General features: G+C 44.6%; 1 protein-coding gene across 2 annotated transcripts in view; it reads left to right on the top strand.

The window, feature by feature from the left end:
• Positions 1 to 4,615: 4,615 nt before the first annotated feature.
• Positions 4,616 to 21,047, top strand: part of LOC149344160 (uncharacterized) — a 78,466-nt gene continuing 62,034 nt past the window's right edge. Inside the window, exon 1 of one of the 2 annotated variants that reach the window (XM_089546182.1) lies at positions 4,616 to 4,723. The gene's annotated coding sequence lies outside the window, so the exon portion shown is untranslated. Of the gene's footprint in view, positions 4,724 to 10,578; positions 11,036 to 21,047 lie in introns of those variants that run through there. The other variant, XM_089546181.1, reaches the window with a different exon arrangement.

Raw genomic sequence — 21,047 nt, forward strand, 5'->3', positions numbered from 1 at the left:
ATAGGTGATGCGGGGGAGAAGATTAATGCACTGCGCAGGTGTGGATGATGAAACATCTTATGGAATAGGCAGATACGAAACATGTTGCGACGTGATGCTAAGGATGGCAGATTAAGGCTTGATTTCATTGAAGATATGCTGGCGGTCCTATTATAGTTGGAGAGAATGAAGCGGGCTGCGTTATGTTGGACCATTTCTAGTGAATGAAACAGGTTTTCATGATGAGGGTCCCAGATGGATGCGGCGTATTCTAGTTTTGGACGTATTAATGTCTTGTACAATAGCAGTTTGAGGGATGAAGGAGCTCTGGCGAAGTTGCGGCGGATGTAACCCATCATACGATTGGCTTTGTTAACTATGTATGTGATATGTAGAGACTGGTGAGAGTGGAAGTGATGTGCACACCTAGGTACTTGTACGAATGTACTGATTCTAAGGGAATATGATACAGGAAATAAGTGGGGTTACTTCTGTCAGTCCTGCATACGCGAAGAGTTTTACACTTATTGATGTTAAGTTCTATTATGCATGCTTTACACCTCGATGGAATAGCGTTTAGGTATGATTGAAGGGTGATTATGTCATCGCTGCATGTTATTTCCCGGAAGATTACACAATCGTCAGCAAATAAATGGATATGTGAGGAAACGGAAGGAGGCAGATCGTTAAGGCCTGATAAATACTTTTATCAGACAGACGTCCCTTCTGGTCTGGTGACAACATTTCCCTCCAGCCATGAGCGAATTTTGCGATCGACGACGCATTTTTTCCCCCGATACGGCGTCTAACGTACTTTCCTCATCTCTGTATTACGTCGAAACGTCGGCCCCGGGCGAGAGCTGGGAGAAGACGCTCCCAAATTGATGGCGACGGCGGGACGCTGGCCTCCAGGGGCGTCACGTGCGTTGCAGGGGAGATACCCGGGTGTCTCGTTGCCGCCCGCGCTCACCACTCTTGGCATAAACACACGCGCACATAAATTGTGGAAGCCGCGGCGGCGGCGGCGGCGGCGGCGGCGGCGGCCCGGACATATGTAAACAGACACACACACCGCACACATGACTTTTGAGAAGCACCGGCGCCGGCTGGGCTTTGGCTTGGGAGCGCGAACGCCTATGCGCGCAAAATGCACGACGGTCTGCTTTACGAAAACATGGTTCTATGATGGCGTCCAAGCCTTCAAATTCGCTGTTCCCGGTTATGCTGCATTTAGAACGGATATACAAACCGGTAAATGCGAATGCGTTGCCGTACTTATCCAATCTAACTTTAAGGTTACTCTTTTGCCTAGTCTCCCAGGTAACGAGCCTGTCGATTGCAGGCTCATTTTATTGTAATTTATGCCTTTTACCGACCTATGGGCTCCAGTATTGATAGCCTGCACTCAACCAATATGAGCTCGAAAAAAGCTTTAGTTCATCTAATTTTATCTCTACGAGGGATTTTAAGGCCCACAACATTCATTGGGGGGGGGGGGGGGGGGGCGCCATGCAGTTTTCCGGCAACGAAACAAGAATGTGTAGGGAATTGCTCAACATTTTTTGACAACAGTCGGACTTAACAAGGTTATTAGCGATACTACTGGGAATGATGCTACCTTGGATTTAGTTTTTATATCTCATGGTCTACGATGGTTTGGTTATTGACTACCTGGTGGATTGCTTTATTATTTACTGACGATAAGTATTGGAATGATGTTGACGACTTTGTTATTCTTTTGAGGAGATTGTTAGCACTTATTCAATGTCTTGATCCTATTAGGACAAAAAAGAAAAATCCCGATCTGTATGGATAAATCGCGAAAACTTGCACTTATCTCGTCGGGGTGAAAGGTCCCGGGCCTTCGAATCTCATAAGCCATCCAAGAAACACCATTCGCCCAAGCGAGAAATTTTAGGGACTGTCGTGTGGGCTAGTTGGGGCATCGCCCGTGGTTCATACTTGGTGCAGCGCCCGTCCTGTCTTGTGTGTTCCTTCTTGTTTTCGTTCTTTTATTGCTGCGGTTGCCGCCACTGAGAAAATTTAGATGAGAAAACCATGCTGAACCCCATTTTGTCAAGGAAAAAGTCCACGAAATACATGGTGGTTCAAATGGTATCGCTTCCTCAAAGTGTGACCCATAGATTAATTATTCATGTACAGAATACTGCAGGCCCTAAAATGGGTCCAAGCATGAGGGGCAAAAAATGCATAAAAAGAAATACAGCAATTTATATCGCAGAGAACTAACACATGGTATTGAAGAAGCGTAGCTTGTTGGGCCAGTTGATGCATGTTACAAAGGAATAGAAAAACAAGCTTAACAGTATGCGTTCACACGGCGAAGAAATACAGATGGACAGTGCTGGAACACAATTGAATATTGTATTTCCTGAAAGTCTCGAGCAGAGCAGGGCGCACATGCGCATAAGCAGACTCATGCCTACATAGGAAAAAGATAAAATCAAGTTAACATTTGATGAAGTTTTCTTGCACGTGAAAATTAAGTCCCACTCATATACTGAAACTCTCTGGATGAAAATTTTACCGAAGTGCCGCCGACGCAATCAGAGCCTAACTTCTTAATCTTAAATGCTTCCAATATCTCCCGCTCTATCCGCGTTTTTCCTTTTCTGCGGCCGATGACTCTCACCATATTGAACAAGGGAGTGCAGTTCTGACACTTGTTACAATGCTTTGGTAGATTAGCTGTGTTATCTGGCTGCAGTGACGTGCGGTGATGTCTTAACCGGTCATTAATGCATTGGCCTGTCTGGCCGAAAGCTTTTCCACATGACAGGGGGAAGGAGTACATAACATTACTAGTGCATCTGGTGAACATAGTTTGGTGTTTCGTATTACATAGCTTTACCGCAGGGTAGCCTGCGTTCAGCGTTCAGCAGGCTACCCTCAGCATGTCCTGTTCTCTGTTGCAGAATCACTTTCACGTAAGCTTAAGTTACAGCACATACCTCAAAACGAAGAAGCGACGGGTTAGGAAATGAGACCCGCTGTAATTCCTTACACGCACAAAGTCTCGCTTAATATCAAAAGGTGGCAATGAAATACGGAGTGAACGTTCTGTTTTCAGCGCCCACAAAACTTTCGTCTTTGTGTGCCCGCACCTCTGCCAAGGAGAGTACAAGAAAGCTATGTAATACGAAACACCAAACTATGCTGACCAGATGCACTAGTAATGTTGTGTACTCTCTCCCCCTGTCATGTGGAAAAGCTTATATCGGCCAGACGGGCGAATTCATTAATGACCGGTTAAGACAGCACCGCACGTCACTGCAGCCAGATAACACAGCTATCTACCAAATCAGTGTCACAAGTGTCAGAACTGCACTCCTTTGTTCAATAAGATGAGAGTCATCGGCCGCAGAAAAGGAAAAACGCGGATAGAGCGGGAGATATTGGGAGCAATTAAGATTAAGAAGTTAGACTCTGATTGCGTCAGCGACACTTCAGTAAAATTTTTATCTAGAGAGTTTGAGTATATGAGTGGGACTTAGTTTTCACGTGCAAGAAAACTTCATCGACCGATAACTTGATTTTTATCTTTTCCTATGTAAGCATGAGTCTGCTTATGCGCATGTGCGCCCTCCTCTGTTCGAAACTTACAGGAAATAAAATATTTAGTTGTGTTCCAGCATTGTCCATGTGTATTTCTGCGCTGTGTGAACGCGTCCTGTTTTACTGGTTTTTGTATTCCTTTGCAACTAACACATGGGTACTAGGACACAGTAAAGAACAAGAAGAAACAAGGCAGCAATTCTCGATGACCAGCTAATTTTTTCAATGGCACTTTTGCTGTTCGGTAGCACAGGCGAGAGTTCATTCCACATAGTTATTGAGCGAGGAAAAAATGAGTATTTGAAGATATTGATTCTAGCGCTGTACGGTGTTAGCGATTCCGTTCGACGATGTCTTGTTAGCCGTGTTGTGATCGGCTTAATAAATTATTCAGGGCCCATAGTGATTCCGTGCGACGATGTCTTCTTAGCCGTGTTGTGATCGGTTTAATAAATTATTCAGGGCCCATGGAAAGCACGCTAATTCTGAGTAATAAAAGAAATTTCAATCTTTTAATTTTTGTTCGCGTTTGCTATGTCTGTGTGTTGTGTAGTGCCATCAGAGTGGTTGGAGACTGAGTGGAACGGTGTTCACTAAAGATGGATCGCACAGATTTTCGCTGTATCATTTCCAGCGCCCCGATGTTATTTTTTGTGTAAGAGACCCAGGCGGTGCATGCTGATGTGCTTGGTGGTCGGGACCAGGGGCTTTACCGCATGAGGACAAAGCAGGCAGACGACGGAGGGAAGCCTTCAGGAGAAGCCGTAAACATGACGGTTTATTTTACATATTTACAAAATAACAAGCAGACCAAAAGTCAGAAAAGGGAGATCAAGAGTCAAGAAAGAAGCTCCGACAAGAGGTCAAGGAGAAGCTATGTGACACAGCACAGATTGCTGCTTAAATACTTAAATATCGTTGTAATTCCCCAGGCACCTAGCTAGGGAGTCCGATATCTCGTCGAGTGTCCAATGCGCCGTGATTCTCTTCATAGGCTCCGCCCTCCCCACGTGACCGCGCACACCGCACAGACACACTTGGCGCCTCGCAGTCGCGAACTGTTAGGTCTGCCGCGGGCCGACCAGGCCCAAAGGTCGTTAGCTGCTGTGTGGCGATCCTGATCGTGGGAGACGCGAGTGCTGACGGCTCACACCGGTGACCTCTTCAGGTGAGTGGAAGGGACAAATCAGCCATGACCACCCCCGCTTTGTCGGCCGCTCAGGGCGCACGCGGGCAATGGGTTGACGCCGCCGTCACCTCCGCCGTCGCCGCCACTTGGTCTCTTCCGTCGGTCCACGGGCAGTCCGGGAGAAACACCACACTCATCATCCCCGTGCGAAGGGGATTAGACGCCTTTGTTCACGGCGACGCCGTCGCCAGTAGCCGCCCCCAGGCCGGCGTTTCTTGTGCTTCCTCCGAACAGCAGCGCTTTCGCCCACGGTAGCTCGATATGGCGCCTACCTGGCTCGCCAGTTTCTGCTGGCTGGGACCTCGATCACAACAATGCGTACTACAGTTTCGGACTGATGATGTATGTGTAGGCTAAAAGCTTAGCACTAGATGGGACACCTTTTTATTAGGGGTGTGCGAATATCAAATTTCTCGAATACGAATCGAATACGAATACTTAATTCCGAATATCGAATCGAATATCGAATAATCAAGGACAGACGCATTTAATCACTACAAAACATTTATTTGGCCACTTAAAACATCACAGTTCAACTATCGATGATTAAATGAACACAAAAGGTGTGTGTGGTTGCACAAAAAGTATCAAAGTCTCGAACATTATTCTTAGAAGAGTGGAAATATCAGAGAAGATGGATATAGTACACAGCATTGATTAAGGCTAGCTTGCCATCAGCACAAAAGCGCGTTGCTGGGATGACGTAAAAGGTTGTCGTGAAGGAAAACCAGCTGCACCACATGGTCAGGCAGAAGTAGTTCCCTTCTAACTGAAACGACTCCTCCAGCCACAGAAAATGCCCTCTCGCTTGGCATTGACCTGGCACGTATTGCGAGGTACTTCGTGCACAGCTCTGACTAAACCAGCTTCAGAAAATGCCCTCTCACTTGGCACTGACCTGGCACGTATTGCGAGGCACTGCGTGCACAGCTCTGACTATACCAGCTTCGCAGGTATAGCCACAAAAAAGCTCACCAGCGCAGTCAGCTACGGCATGGCTTTCGGAGGAAGAAAGAATTTTCCTTCCGTGTAGGCGCCGCCATGTTGTTATGTATCTGTCGATAGGTCTTGTGGACCGAATTGAACGCCGGTGCTCACAATGAATATTCGGCTCGATACGAATATTCGCGTCGGGTCGAATATTCGAAACAACACGAATACTTGGATTTCGAATCGAATTCGAATACTAAAAATATAATACTCGAAATATATTCGAAAATTTCGAATATTCGCACACCCCTACTTTTTATCAATGCCTAAAGAAGCAAAGTTTCTGTAAGGGTGACGTTAATATATATATATATATATATATATATATATATATATATATATATATATATATATATATATATATATATATATATATATAAAGTCACCAGAAATTGAAAAACAACAAGATTTAATTCACGACGTTTCGGCTGCAGGACCAGCCTTTTTCGAAAAAGGCTGGTCCTCCAGCCGAAACGTCGGGAATTAAATCTTATGTTTTTCTATTTCTGGTGACTTTATCTTGTGTTAATCGATCAGCTGCCAAGAAATAATTTTTGATATATATATATATATATATATATATATATATATATATATATATATATATATATATATATATATATATATATATATATATATATATATATATATATATATATGCTTATTCCAGCTAAGATTATTTGAATAGTAACACTTAAGTACTTGTATTTGCTAACTCCCTTAAACGGGTATGTGGTGGAGGGTTATACGGAAATGATAGACTATATCGTCTGTTGGTCACTTTCATAAAGACTGTTTTGTCATTGTTAAACTTTATCTACTATCGACCGCATCAGGAATGAGTCTTCTGAATGTTAGAATTATTAATGACTTGGTCTTTGTACGATCTGATTTCATTGAACAAAACACAGTCATCAGCAAAAAACCTAATTTTCACTGGTTCACTAATTACATCTACAATGTCATTTATGTAGACAAAAAACAGTAATGGTTCCAGTACACTTTCTTGCGAAACACCAGAAGTGACTGGAAGGCAGCTTGAACAATAAGCATCAATACTGACGAACTGTGCACGGTTAGAAAGGTAAGCAGAAACCCAGTTAATTAGAAAAGACGGAATCCCGTTAGATTCAAGCTTATGCAATAGTTTGGCATGTGAAGCAAGGTCAAGTGCCTTCTTAAAAGCTAGAAAAATAATGTCAATCTGCCCTGACTTGTTTAGAATACCAGCAAAACTGTGAACTACAGATGTTGAGTGGCGGTCGAAAAGCCCTTTCTAAATCTATGTTGATGTGGCGAAAGAATGTCTCTGTACTTGGAAATGTAGTTATAAAAGTGGCTACTGTGTGTTCGATAAGTTGACAAGAAGATATAAGCGATAATGGACGAAAATTTGCAACAGGTGAAGCCGTACATTTTTTTATTATTGGCACGTAGAAGCTTAAGTGATAACTAAAATAGGCGGATTTTAATCTAAGGTTAGAACCTCTGCAGCCGCGGTGGCTCAGTGGTTACGGTGCTCGGCTGCTGACCCGAAAGAGGCGGGTTCGATCCCGGCTGCGGAATTTCGATGGAGGCGAAATTCTAGAGGCCCGTGTACTGTACGATGTCAGTGCACGTTAAAGAACCCCAGATGGTCGAAATTTCCGGAGCCGTTCAGCACGGCGTCCCTCATAGCCTGAGTCGCTTCGGGACGTTAACCCCACATAAAACCAGAAAAGAACCATAAGATTAGAGCTTCTAGTGGGTCGCTTTTATTTAATATACTGCAGGATAACATTAAGGTTCAGCAGGCGTTGTTTTTTATTGGTGGAGAGCTGACGTCTCTCAGTGCCTGGACAGGCCTGAAGACTGGATGGCGACTTGGCAGTTCAAATCTTGCACATGTGGCATCACCCCACGCGTAAATTACACTAACCACTTTAAATTTATCGTTTATCATGGTGACCTTCTTTCCTTCAAGTTTTTCATTATTTATTTATTTAGAAATACTGTAAGCCTCTAGAGGCTCATACAGGAGTGAGTCACCAGACAAACAAACAAACAAATACAACGGCCCAAAAAAACAGTAAAAAGCGTACCACAATTTGATAAATCTGGAGCAAGAAAGAAAAACCAACACAAAATACAGCAGAAGGAAACATTTCAAAGTTTGTAATGCAGTCAAGGGCGAACCATTGCGAACAGTGTACACGTGCTCGTTAACAGCTAAAGTGAAGTCACTAAAAGCGGCACTGCCACAAAGCACTGCGCATTCATAGGCAGATATATTCACAGAAAAGTTCGCGAATTTTGTTTCCAAACAGTTCTATGCAGTCAACATGCACAGCATTCTCTGGAAGACTGTTCCACTCTTGAATTGCAAAAGGTAAAAACGAGTACTTAAACGTATTGCAACGCACAGGGAAATACCTTATACACTTAGAATGATTTGTTCTTCCTGAATGTTGGAAGGGCTGCTTGATGTACTTTGTTTTATTTATGTTTATACGATCGTGAAAAAGAAGCAAAAGAAACTTCATGGAAGCGACACGCCGTCTTGATATTAGAGTCGGGATGTTTGCTTGTTTGCGTAGAGCGGTGACGCTGTCGTACGGCGCGTATCTGGAATAGATGAAGCGGAGTGCAATGCGTTGTATTCTGTCTAGTTTGTCAATTAGATAAGACTGGTGTGGGGACCACACGATACTGGCATACTCAAGTATCGGCTGAACGAGAGTTTTATATGCTCTCAGTTTGGCAGCAGATGGGGCTGTAGCCAGTTTCCGATGTTCAGCACTAGCCCGAAAAGTAGCTTTCTTTTGTGAAGCGTATCGCGCGAGTAATCGTTTTGAACTGATACGTTCGTTCCTTTAAGTTTGAATGCGTTTTTCATGAATTCTTGTTTTTTTGTTGTAGTCCTGGAAGAATATTATGACCGGTCTTTGCTTGCCTGGTTTCCCAACCGCATGAATTCTTCCGATAGACTGGAAGATGATCCTAAGCTTTTCAGTAAACTTGACAACAACTTTTTGTTTCAGTGACGATACAGTTTCATCCGCGTCTTCAAAGACCCGAAAAAAACCCATAAAGTTCGAGCGCCTACTACGGTCCTCCAAATCAGTGACTTTAGCCTGAAATTTATTTAGTGTTTATTCAATGCTTTAATTTCGTACTGCGTGGTTTTCTAAGTCAGCAAACATAGACGTGAAGTCGGGCACTAGTTTTTTCATATTTGCCTACAGTGTCCGAAGAGCTGCAACCTCATTTGTTAGTTTATTCTGGCCAGCCAGCAGTTCCTTTAGTAGCTCTTTGGTTCTGGAGTCCTCCGTATTCGGGCCGGGATTTAAGCACATAACGGGCTTGCACACGCTAAAAACTTCACAAGCAATAGAAATGCACTTACAGCAGCCGACCCGAAGCGAAAGCTTAACGTTCCATGGCTGGGATTACAGCGCCGGGAACTTTAGTTCGGTCTATTGCCAGCTCAACTGCCGCATCTCGTTTGGTGAGCGCACTAGCACCAGTCGCAGTTTAAGTTATTTATTAAGCTGTCCCTTAACAAGTCTTTTGTGTCTTTTCACCTCATTCGGCGCGGACCGTCCTCAAAGCGCAACGCTTGACGGAACCCAAAGTCGTGCCTTTATGCGCGGAGATGAAAGCAAAGGAGTTAAGGCAGCACATTTTAGTAGTGTTCTTTTCTTCGTTTGGAATGATGCGCACCACATTAGGAATCAGACAGCCACGTGGATAAATGCGCCAAACAATTAATGATTCATTTAGAACAACCTGCGTGCACGACGGTTACGAACTGCACGAATAGCGCTCTTGAACTGCATCAACTTCGAGAATGCACATAGCGCACATAGAATCAACTTTATATTTAATACTGGTTACAGCCTATACTGCAGTGGTCTCACGGCTGGACGACTGCATGTGAATGGCCTTTTTCTATCAGTTGTGTAAAGCAGAAAAAAAGCTACGAATTTAAGGCATGAATATAAGAGTGCTTGTAAGAACGTAATGTATAATATGATAATAATGGGGAATTTTAATTGCAGAGGTGTAGCTCTAGCCACCGAGATTCATGGCACAGTGTGTTTATGGTCTACACAAAATAGGGTCAAAGACCCCTTTCCCAAGCTTTTCACCCTAATGAAGCCGAGCACCAGGCCAGGGGAAAGCTTCCACCCATTGCGTCACCGGTCGGTACCCGGCGGCTCTAAAGATCAGACCCCACACCTTCCCCATATGAGGCGGAAGCACAAACCACTAGGCTACCGCTGCTGTTCTGAATTATAAATGAGGGAAACCTATAACACACTCTTAGGCCGTTGAAGGTTCGCGGCAAAAGTGGCGAAGGTAAGAAACAAGCTCAGGGATCGAAGAACATATAAAGAAAGTTACGTCTGCGGTTATTTTTGTTATTTCACCTACGCTCAGCTCAGCGCGAAAAAGTAAGTCATTCGCCGAAGCAGACCTTTTCAAGTCGCGCCGCTATCGCATCGCAGCAGCGTGGGGAGCGATCTTTTTACGGAGTGGTGATCCTTAGCTAGCTTCCTTTTTTGATCAAGTAAGAAGCGTTGCTCTTTGCGCATCCGAAATACTTTCCCGCCAATAAAGATGTTTTTACTACTACTACTTTGGTGCAGGACGTAAGGCAACAAAAGGGCGCCCAGAGTAAGTGCAGACGGCCACAAAAGAGCAGACGTCGCCAGCGCTCGTTGCCTCGGGGGAGCGTGGGAGAGAGCGGGCAGTGAAAGCTCTTTCCTCCCTCGTTGCGGTGACGTCAGCGCAACCGCGCATGCGCAGTATCTTCTGAGGCGAAGACCGATGGAAATGGAAGAGCAAAGGGAGAGGGAGTAGCAAGAGCTCGCGCCGGGCCCGGGCGTTGCTGAAGGCAGCCCGCAGATTCGTGTGAGGCCGGAGATGGAGTGCGCGTCATCTGCTCCGGTCGAACCGTGCGCGCGTAATGGATTTGCGGACTGCGCTTGGCGCCAGCGCACGTGAAACCCTGCTTGTGCAGGAGTTTTGAGTTCCAAACGTGTGCTTGCTCTGTTTTCCCGAGTTTGTGACCGCTCTAAGGTATAAGAATAGACTCCGTGGTGTTTAAAACCGTCGCTGCTGGTCTTATCACAAGAGCAACCACAATTAATGAGAGTTCAGTTGTATTACCTCAGCAAGTTTAGGGGCAGACTGTAATTTTCTCTGGAGCCCTTCACTTTGCGATGCATGCAAGTCTTGTCCGTTGCGTGCGTCACGAAACGAGTCTACACGATCTCTGGAATGCTGGCAGTCAACACGGCAGCATCAGCCATAAAGGTGAGTGCTTTATTTTGTGCATTGGGCTGTATAAAACGACGTTGAGGCTTGCTTACGAAATCAGAAGCTTGCTTGTTCTCGCAGAATATTGCGAACCCATTTACTGGTCTCTGCGCGCTTTTTATCTGCATGTGCGTTGAAGTCGCAGGCACGTAAGCTCTTTAGATGGTACGTGCACTTCGAATCGTTATGCCACCGATGATGCAGCAGGCAGTTCTAAAGGACACTCAAGATAAACGACCGGTCAATCTTATTCGAGAAATTAGTCTGTAGAAATAACAGCGATGTGTCGAGTGCCGGCCGGCAGCAGAGCTTTAGGGAAAGAGAAAATGACCTTTGGTAAATATTAAAAACAGGCGTCGACATAACTCATCAAAGCCTCAAACGCATTTCTCGACTGCCCCCCCCCCCCCCTTTCCCTTAAAAAAAAAGAAAAGAAAAAAAAATTGAAATTGCGTTACTATCTTTAGCGCGGCTTAGGCGGCCGAGAAGTTTCGTTTTTCGGGGAATTGATCGATAGCGCGCAAGGAGGTTTGATTTTTACTTGTACCGCTTGCCGTCGCGAACAGCAGTGAAATAATCCGTTGTTGTGATGTAGTGGGCTCCCAACAGCCCTTATCGCGAGTGCGAGAGCACTTGTAAGTGGATATGCCGCGACGGCGTATATATCGCGGAGCGGGATGAACGCACTGTCCGGAATAAGCGGAATAAGTTGATCGGGCGCCACTTAGAAGAAACGGTGCCTGAAAAGCTAGTGCTGACGCTGCGTTACAGCGGTGAGATTACTAGCACGTGAGCTGTTCGATTTTATGCATGTATTTGGTTACTTCTCAATATCAATAGGGCCACTGCAGCTGTGTGTGTGTGTGTGTGGGGGGGGGGGGGGGGGTGAGGAAACAAGGTTGTTATATAGAGCAACACAGCAGATACTAATTAAGAATAGTGGCCAGGAAAATGTCGAAAAAATAAGTGATGGTTATTAAAATAATTTGCATTATAGAGCCATCAACAGCTGCTATGCCAACAGCCGCTCAACATGTGCGGACAAGCTGCCGCTAATGATAATAATAGTAATAAATTATGCACATTTATATACGAGCACTTATAAGGAAAAACGGATTCGGCATACGCCATCGGACTGGCCTGTCGCGTGAAACCCAGTAGTTAGCAACAAAACTTGGTCACAAAATTAAGACCATAGTAGGATACAATTTACAAAAAACAAAGCAATTGGTAACAATGGGGCACGGTCTGCGGCGTCCTGTATTTCTTCGCTAGCCAATCATAACCCAGTAGAAAAACAACAAAAAATTTCTTCTGTCACAACGAATTTTCTGTATTGTTTTTGCTCATGAAACTGCAATAACTACATAAATTTTTGTTTTAACAAGAAAATTTTGTGCAGTTACAACAGAAAAGTACTAAAGAACTGCAGACTACAGTACCACTCAAAAATACTGCAAAGCAGCAAAAAAAATCTTACGACAAAATTATAAAACATTCTGCCATACATTTGACACGGTTCTGTAGTTTTTTTCGACTTGGAACAGTCGATAAAGTTTTCTTTAGCTTATAATTTCGTCTCGGGATTAGCTTCTTGTTTAGGTAACAAGAAGCTTTAACGACAGTTTAATTTTTGTCACGGAAAAATTATGTTCTCCGGAGCTTGACTGCAGACTTCAGTTATATGCGACTAGCTACTTTAGAAAGAAATAAAGAAATCGAACAATTTCTGCCTAGATACTGGGCAGGGCACGATTAAAATTCTAGCTGCAAGAAAATATTTGCAGCAGTCTGTACATTTACCATTTGTAGTTTTTCGAACAGCACGTGTGGACTGACAAGGACTGATTTTCGACCGATGATCATTAAATATGTCGGCAACATAGTAGGACCGAGAATATTTGCCAGAGTTGGCAGCTGTGTAATAGAAAATGCCCCTGCATGATGGTAGAGGTCGAGAAGATACGTTGGAGGTTTCAGATGTATCGTTTCAGAAATCTTTCATTAACCAGCGCAAAAAAGGCAAGGGGCAGGTAGAAGAAGGACGACGTGGACGGAAGACAAACTGGCCTGAGAGCAAGTATTACTCAAGCTTCAGAAATGTCTCTGTATGCAAGTCAGGCCGTTTAAACAAACAGAAGAAAGGTGCAGCGCCGACCATTAAAAAAGATCTTTCTTTACGTTTCTGTACCCGGCACGAGGCTAGGCCGCAACAAAGGCGACCCCAAGCATTTTCATTATAAATATGCTTCTGTTCAAGGAGCGTGCGTATGTCACGTTTATATTTCGGTCGTTTCGGTATACTCGAAACGGCGATATACGCAAGGTGCTTGCAGAGATTATTCAAGCGTACTTAAAACGAACCTTTTTTGGTGATGTTAGTAGGTGCCTGAAATGCAAATGAAAATCTTTTTAATGGCTGGGGCCATTGATTCCTTTTAAATATATCCCCCCGCCCCCCCTCCACACTTGCAAGACAGGATTCCGTCACACCCTCAACTTCGACTGTCACAACAAAAAGTGATAAAAAATTAGGCATTCTTTGCAACTTTTAGTGGGTACATACATATACACATTCCTTGAGTGAGTACATATGCATAATCAACACTTTCAAAGCTGCATATATATAACCGGTTAACACGACGGTGTGACATACGAGAACATTGCATGAAAGTTGTCATGACATACTATGTATAAGCCGCAGACTAATGTATAAATAAGGAATAAGTAAAATAATTTTAGTAAAAGTAAAATAATTTTAATTTTACCGTAGCACTGGCCCAGTTGTTTGAGCATCTACCGCGCATGTGGGAGGTGTGGGGTTCATATCCCCGTGTCGCCGGGAGCCCATCGGTGATGAAGAGGGTACGAGCTTTCTTGTGGCCGGGCACTCGGTTTATCCGGGGTTAAATGCTTGGAAAATGGTTTGTTCACCCCACATCGTGTGCACTGCAAACGCCGTGTGCCATGGCGCTGTTTCGCCAAAAGCTGCCCTTGTGCCGTAATCAGTCATCACAATCATCACGTTCGCATCTTAAATGCGCACTTTACGTGGCGTGGGTCGCGCTGGACGCTGCGGTGAGACTCGCGAAGTGCACTGTTTGTCTTTGCCTTTGAGGTTCAAGATGGCACCGATGTCATTTTCCTGAGGTCATCGCGACGCCTCGTCCGTTGTCTCTCGTCGCTGAGAAGTGCCGACTCCCGAAGAACTTGGTGGGTCTTCATCTGAGACGGTGCGGTTGAAAGCTCTCTGTGTTCCAGGAATTATTAATGGTACCACTAGTGACAATCGCTGGGAGAGGTGTTGGGTGCGATTTCTACTGCAGCGGACTCAGCCCTTCTTCGGATGCTGCTGTGACAGCAGCAGCTGGACGCCAGCAACTTGTCGCCGTTTTTTGAGCTGAGCAAAAGCCGTCGAAGGCAATCGCTTCGCCAGGCTCTTTAGATGGAGAGAGCTCTAGCTCTCTGTGAGATGAAAACTGTTGAGATTTTAGAGCATGCATGCCAGAACATGTTTTAATTATTCCCATGAAGGCATAAAGAACACGAGTTCGTTTGACTCCACTAGTAAAGAAATGATTTGATATCCACTCGCCAACTACATGTGCGAAAACTGGGATGGATTCAGAACGAGCATCTTTAAAGTGTTTACAAAGAATCCCATCGAAAGTTGGGACCGAGCAATATTTCTCAAATATTGCTTCAGAACTCCTTTGGACCTTTTGTTTAAAAAAAAGAGGCGGCTTCTGCAGTTTGGCCACTGAAACGATCCCGGACACATCAAGAGTGTCATGGCCTGCTCGCAGACCCCCTAATGCAAGATTATGTCGCACTACCGAAGAGTGCGCGATCTCTTAGCGTATTTACAAAGCGTTGGAGTTGAAAGCTCGACTGTAGGCCATCTTGTCGGCTTTACTTTGGTGGCGGGGCTGAACACGCGCCGGGGACCACTAAGCACCAGAACTCGCCTGTGGGCACGCAAAGAATACGTACGAAAAACGTAGACATGAAAAGAGTTCGTGGAAATCCATAATTCAGCTATGATACCCCTGGAAACCGAAGATGGTATGAAGACAAACCTGATGACGGAAGTTGAGTCTGTCTTCCAAATGCATTGAATTCACCTTGCAGATACCGCTGCTTGAGTATAGCATGTCAGCTGGACAAAATTAGCAAATATTGTCAAGGAAAATGGGCGTAGGTACAAATATTTCACAATGAAACAAATTTATGGTGACTTGTTAAGGCTGCATGCACATTGTGAATGGGTTTGCGTATAAGGTTGCTTCAAAGTGAACCTACACATAGAGCAAAAGGCGTGCGCTTCTGAAAATATTACAGACAGACTAGTTATGTTTGAGAGCGAAATTCACGCCTAATTGGGTATGGAAATAGCCTGTCTGACAAAGTAGCCGCCCGCTGCTACAAATTTGCGGTTTGTTTATAGCTTAGAAATTAATTTACGCTCATTGACTGTTTCAGTTGTAAACACTCCAACAAGAATTGAATCTAGCAGTGCGACTTCACTAGATCTACATTTTTCGAATAATCATGATCTTATATCTTCGGCTGTCATAGTTCACGGAATAAGTGATCACGAGCGAGATAGCCACGAGGTAGCCTTGGCAAAATTATCCTTTGCTGCAACGTTTCACTGCATTCTTCAGCCGCGTAAAGTCCTCTTTTACAAAAATGGTGACTATCGCTCCATTTGGCATGTGCTCGATGCCTTTTGCCCGGAATTCCAACCACTTTGCATATCCCTTGAAACAAAAGCAGCATGGAATCTTTTAAAACCGCAATTACTTTCTCTAACACAGGTGTTCATCCCAAGCCACGTCGTTTCGACAAAGTGACGAAGCGATAAGCGGTGGATGAACAAGAAGCTTCGGGGTTATTGATAACCAAAGACGTCGTCTATTCCACCGGCACTGTCAGTCACCGAGCCCAATGCTTCACTGTAAGCGGAGAGAAGAGAGCAGGATTGTAGTAAGGAAACAAGGAGGGCCCAAGGCCTGTACATGCAGAGTCTTTGTGAAAAAGTAGGAAGGAGCACAAAAGAAGTGTGGACATATGTAAAAAGTAAAAAAAAAATGATCTAAAAGTACGATTTCGGATGTTACAGATGGAATGAACTATTCCAGAATCCCCGGAAGAAATGCACAACATTTCAATTCATACTTCCAGTCAGTGTTCTCAAAGCCGGCCGATACAGTTGTAGAGGTACCAGAATATTCCAGTTTTACGCAAATGAGTGAACTAACCTTTACTGAACATGGTGTTACGTTACTGCTTACAGAAGATCAAGGTTGCCTCAGCTTCTGGCCCGGATCGAATTTCTAATCACATCTTAAAAACTGTGCTATTTCTGTTTATTCACAAAGTCCCTTGAACTAGGTGAACTATTCCTTGATTGGAAATGGGCAAATACAGTTCTCATACACAGAACTAGAAGTAAAGCAAACGTAAGCAACTACACACCTATATCTCTAACAAGCGCAATCTGCAAAACTCTTTAGCATATAATCTACACTAACTTATCCGATCGTCTTCAGTCCTAGGAATAACTTTTTTTTTGCAGAACTCAACGCGGACTCAGAACTGGTCTTTCATGCGAAACACAATTGATGTAATTTACCGATTATATTGTCGAGTACACATAAACGGTGGTTATGGAGTGGACTTAATATTTTTACACTTCAGAAAATCCTTTGATTCAGTATCGCACAGACTTGATAAAGAAGGCATCTGCCCTTAAAATACGGAATAAGTCGCTGAAATGGCTAATCGCGCATCTGAGTGAGCGAAAACAATGCGTAGTGCTAGATGGAGTGAATTCATCAGAAGCACTGGTGTTATCAGGTGTCCCGCAACTGTCGGTTTTAGAACAGCTTCTCTTTTTTATCTATGTCAGTGATCTATTAGCACATGTGTCCAGTTAAATCAGATTGTAAGCTGACGAGTGTTGCTCTATCGCAATGTCCGTTGTGAAACAAATTAGAAACCGCTCCAAAAGGATCTTGAGTGCATTTTTTTTCTGGTGTCATGTTTATAAAATGTCCCTCAATCTTCCAAAAGGCAACAGAATCACATTCGCAAAAAACACACCCTAAAGTCAATCGCTATTTTCTGGGTAGAGCACGAGTGACTGCAGTTTCCGATTACAGATATTTGGGCATTATGTTTTCTAGTGACCTGTCATGGAGCACCCACAGTCTCTACTTATCGTCAAAACCTAGCCGCGCGCTCTACATTACCCGAAGAAATTCCTGGCAAGACACCAGTTTAGCCCAAAGAAATGTTATACCTGACTAATGGCCGGCCACTATTGGAACATGGTTGTTCTGCGTACAACCCCTACATGAAGCAAAACACAAACGAGCTTTAGCGTGTCCGGAAACGTGCGGCCCCGTTTGTGTCTGGTGATTAGGGCTTCATAAAAAGCTCTACAATGATTTGAAATGAGCTTAGTAGTCCATTACTAGAAAATAGAAGGAATATATAAGATTGTGTCCTTTCTATAACATATTCCAGAACAGCCATGGATAAGGGCTAATACATTAAGCTACCATATTATGTGTCTCCGCGAACTTATCACTAGTAAATGAAAATCCGGGAATAAAGTTGTAGGGTCTGTGTATTAAATACGCTTCCTTCCGAAAAATAATTCATGCCTGGAATAATTTACCAGAACACACTGTCACGGCTCCACTCTCATATTTTTCTACTCACCTGCAACGTATCACGTCCAATCACTGATGCATTGATCTGTCACCAGGGCGCATGGTACAGCCTCGCCTTTTCCGTCGCTTTAGTATTGATGTGTTCGCTGATATCCTGCTAAATTTTGGCATTAAATATGCATAATAATGTCTTCTTTTTTTCTTGAGCTGTTGTTGTTGAGTGTTGCTAATCTGCCAGTGTTCGCGGTGTCTGCAAACATATTGTTTATGTATGTATGTACCGGTTACTCTTGCTGATTTCCTTTTTTATGTACATCCCTCTCTCGTAAATAATGGGTGTCCGGGCAATGTAGGTATTGTAAATAAATCAGACGCTGGTACAACGAAAACCATACACCATTTCTCGTGATGAGAAAGCGGGGCCGAAGAACGAGGTTCAGAAATATGTTTGATGCTGACATATACGTCCGGCAGTATACGATGCTGGCATTATAACTGCTTCGCTAATAGCGCCAGCCCCAAAAGAAGTTAGATTCATACGGTACTGCACGGACAGCAGGATTCATAAGCGTCCAACAGACCTCTTCCTTTTTCATACGTTTCGTACTGAAGGCACGATTAACGAAAAGAGTGGTTGTCATGGTTTTTCTCATCTAAGCCTTTGTAAAGGAATTTGTCCGGTTCCACTTGGAAAAAAAGAATATGCGAAAAGTACACGTCCTTTGCCGCTCCGTTTGGCGCAGACGAGTGAAACGGATCACCCTTTAGTTGGAAAGTTCTCTCTGAGAGTTTTGGAAGATGATTAATAGAGTTCTGAAACCGTTGTTCGGTCAATTTTATGACGTCTATGTAGACTGATTTACACGAGAAGGCTTACACAGAGAACACCTGGAAGCCATACTAGCAGGATTTAAAAAAGCCAAACTCAAGGTGAATTTCATGAAAAGTAATTTTTTAAAGTAAAAAAGTCCTTTTTGCAGAAAGTACTCGACGCTAGTACGAAGAGTCCGAACGCTCGAAGTTGTTGTCGAAGAAGTACGATCAGGGAAGAGACCTGGCACGTGCGTCCGTGGCGAGATTTTCCTCGGTTTAGTAAAAGACCTCCTCATCTACCTCAAGTACTTTGCTGTGAGAGTCGAGCTGTTGTCCAGCTCGCTTGAGAAAAAAAATGTTTACTTTATGTGGACGGAGGATTGTGAGGAAGAGGTTAACGATTTATTTCCTGCTGTTTAGTCAGACCCGGTTCTTAGTCTGCCAGATATCGCCACGAAGCTTCTCCGGCGACGTGGGATTTGTTCAGGCTAGAGTTTCTCAATACTTTCGCAAGTGTCGCTGGGAAAGAAAGAGCGCAGCTCCTTCTGCCGTCAGGTATATATCGACCGCGCGATTGCGTCACTCTGGGCACACACGGGGCCGCTCACACAGGCCGCCGTCACCGACATCTGCACTGTTTCCCTCACCCCGCCGCAGCTAACGTAGCCGCCAGTGGAAGGTTCTCCTGCCCCCCGTTGGGGAAAATGAAGGCAACAACCTTTGGAGGTGAGGTTGCTGTGCGGTAAAATGACGACGACGCCACGCACTAAGACCAAGGGCACGATAGGACCCTGCAAAGCCACATCGACGCCGCTCAGTACTGCAAAGACGACGTGCCCCATCCACGACTCGAAGAGCCGACCAAGCCGTGATCCCACACCTAGACTGACGTGTAAAGCGAGGGAATGAACCAGCGACTTGGAAAAGACTTGTCGACGGCCGCAGCGTCACTGCCTTGGGAGACACGAGAGATGACTACTCAGTCATCAGTGTACCGTTCGCCGCTCAGATGGAGAATGCGAAGACAGCTTGGAACGGCCCGCAGATGCGCACAGCTCGAAGCCACCTCATCACCCCATTGGGATGATGTTGTGCATGAGTGCAAGTCAACGGACACACGTACCCTGCACCTCCAACAAATGTCACGCAGTGGTGAAGGCAGTCCGGAAGTCAAGATGGCACCGAAAGGTTTCCGGAGGAAGCTATTTATCGGGCGGACTTGCGTCCTCGGAATAAGTGAACAGCTCGGCGGCGGTGATAGCAACAACCTCGCTCGTCAGTTGTCGATGAACGGAACTCACATTGAGTAAGACTGAAATTTGGGCGAGTTGGTAAGTATTCATCTTATGGGGAACAGCGCAACAAAGGCGGGACACACACACAGAAGACAAGCGCTGACTAGCAACTGATTTTATTGAAACACATAACATGGAATATATGGAGGAAAAACAAAAACAAAAACGTAGTCAAATGAAACTATGTTATGTGGGAGGCAAGAGAGCCACAAAGACCAGGTGACCCGCGAAGTCAGGGAAGCGTATTTTATCCACAATCAGGGAGCAAAGTGCGTGCGTGAGCCACCCTTCTGTGTCATTAATTGACAAAGAAATCAACTATCTTGCCTCCCACATAACAGTTTCATTTGACTGGGTTTTTTGTTAGTTTTTTCTGCATATATTCCACGCTCTGTCTTTCAATAAAATCAGTTGCTAGTCAGCGTTTGTCTTCTGTGTCTCTGTCCCGCCTTTGTTGCGGTGTTCTCCATAAGATGAACGGAACCTCTGCCGTTCTCAGACACGCTCAATTTAAAGCTGTCAAAAAGCTTTCTAGAAAAGGCGCCAGAAGTAACTATGAAAATCTCTAATGATATAGAAGCAGTTGAGCGTGGCTGTGATTATTCGAGATAAACCTAGCCGTATCATGCGCCACAAAGTGATCAAGCCGAGCGGACGACTTTGGGCATCAACAAATAAACATTACGAGATTTCGTGTCAATATTGCTGACTCCCTTCTGAGCTCATTGTGATAACGTAGCCTCGGGCCATGCCCGTCGGACAAAGGAACGCATGCGATTAGAGCGGGTTCCGCAGTGACTGAGCCGGGTCATGTATGCCTTATTTTTTTGTCCTAACCATGAAGCCGCCTGGCGGTAGACGCAGACTGGGCAGACTGTACTATCAGACTACTGACGCTTCTTACTGCGGCACCGGAGCTATATACGAGCGACAACTTCGAGCAAACGCTAGTGAGATGCTACGTCTAGTAGGCTACTATACTCGCAGATGTTCACATATCCGGAACAAAACTATACAACAGAGAAAGAGGCACAAACAGTGGGGCTGGTGGTAAGGTGCTTTCGATGGTACCTCGAAGGAGCCAACTTCAAATTGTTTAGTGGTCATTAGGCCCTTATTTGCTGAACCTTCGACTACAGAAAGGGCTACTATCCCTCTGGAAAAACGATAGGGACCAGCGTCGTTAGACGCCGACACACTTTAAATCTGACGAAACTG

Source organism: Amblyomma mixtum, chromosome 5, assembly GCF_055824585.1.
Source record: "Amblyomma mixtum isolate Tamu chromosome 5, ASM5582458v1, whole genome shotgun sequence".
NCBI lineage: Eukaryota > Metazoa > Arthropoda > Arachnida > Ixodida > Ixodidae > Amblyomma > Amblyomma mixtum.